The following is a 425-nucleotide window of genomic DNA, read 5'->3' as shown; positions in this document are numbered from 1 at the left end:
GATCAGCTGATCGAGGGTATATAAGAGATGTAGCGAACACAATAAAGTTAGTATTTTACAGCAGTTCAACCGTGTTAGATCTTATTCCTTCTTCTCTTTTTTTGACATTTTCCTTTCGCCAATACTTAACTGGTGCCGAAACCTAGAACTTTAAATACCGGAGTAATATTTACTTTAAAGAAGTTTTTTTTATCTTAGTTTTCTCAGCTTTCAATTTTTTTTTCTATCCTCTCATTTTTTAAAAAAATAATGGCTGCTAATGGCAACGGTATCGTTAGACAAGCAGTCTTGAACTTGGAAGCTTTAAATCAAAATGGGGTTCAAAACCTACCACCCATGGAGGTGACTCCTCCACCTCTGGAGCTTGCCCCACTCAGTAGTGTTAGTCCAGTGAAGTTTCTCTAGCGGGAGCCCAAGCCACAACA

The sequence above is a fragment of the Halyomorpha halys genome, unplaced genomic scaffold (genome assembly GCF_000696795.3).
Source record: "Halyomorpha halys isolate HHAL.00 unplaced genomic scaffold, Hhal_1.1 Scaffold50.1, whole genome shotgun sequence".
Taxonomy (NCBI): Eukaryota; Metazoa; Arthropoda; class Insecta; order Hemiptera; family Pentatomidae; genus Halyomorpha; species Halyomorpha halys.
This window is presented reverse-complemented; position numbering follows the sequence as displayed.